General features: G+C 50.3%; 1 non-coding gene across 1 annotated transcript; it reads left to right on the plus strand.

Annotated features, from left to right (window-relative positions):
- Window positions 1-69, plus strand: TRNAC-GCA. The gene has a single exon. It is a non-coding gene; the product is annotated as a tRNA-Cys (tRNA).
- Window positions 70-727: the final 658 nt, after the last annotated feature.

Below are 727 nucleotides of genomic sequence, written 5' to 3' on the forward strand. Positions count from 1 at the left end.
GGTATAGCTCAGTGGTAGAGCATTTGACTGCAGATCAAGAGGTCCCCGGTTCAAATCCGGGTGCCCCCTCTAAGGCCTAGGTTATTTTTTTCTTCCCCGGCTTCTTAGTCCTGCAGTGCTCCTACTGAAGTTCCCTTACAGGCTAAAGAGGAAGGGTCCTTCAACATTGCGGAGCTCTTTTGCCGGCGATCAGAGTGGAGCCCCAGGTCCTGCCAAACCACGCCCTCAGCCTCTTGGGGGCTGTACAAAGGCCGGCTCTCCTGATGGTAGGGTGGAGGCGTGAGCGCCCGCACGCAGGTCTACGTATACCGGGATCTCAGTCTGTTGGAAGACAGACTGAGTTTCTAGGGGCCGGGCTTGGGCTGGGACAGGAAGGACTGGAGGTGTTTGTGAGCGTGTAGGAGAGAGATGGGCGCCAAGGGAAACGCTAGGGGCGCTCTAGCAAGGCAGGAAAGGCGGACCCAGGCCCAAAGGAAGGTCCAGGAAGTGAGAAATCTAGGGGAAGTGAGGGACTTCCCCTCCCGCAGTCCCAAATTGCTTTTTCTTACATCATTATAATTCTTTAGTTCAGAGTTTCAGGAAACAAACTTTGCATTCAGATAAGTAGTCTCTCGAGATTTATAGTCTCTCTGTCTCTTGAAAATACTGGATTCAGGATGGTTCAGGATGGGGAGCACGTGTACACCTGAAATTTTTTTAATTAAAAAAAATAATAATAAATAAAAAA

Source organism: Bison bison, unplaced genomic scaffold (genome assembly GCF_000754665.1).
Source record: "Bison bison bison isolate TAMUID 2011002044 unplaced genomic scaffold, Bison_UMD1.0 scf7180017616234, whole genome shotgun sequence".
NCBI classification, from domain to species: Eukaryota; Metazoa; Chordata; class Mammalia; order Artiodactyla; family Bovidae; genus Bison; species Bison bison.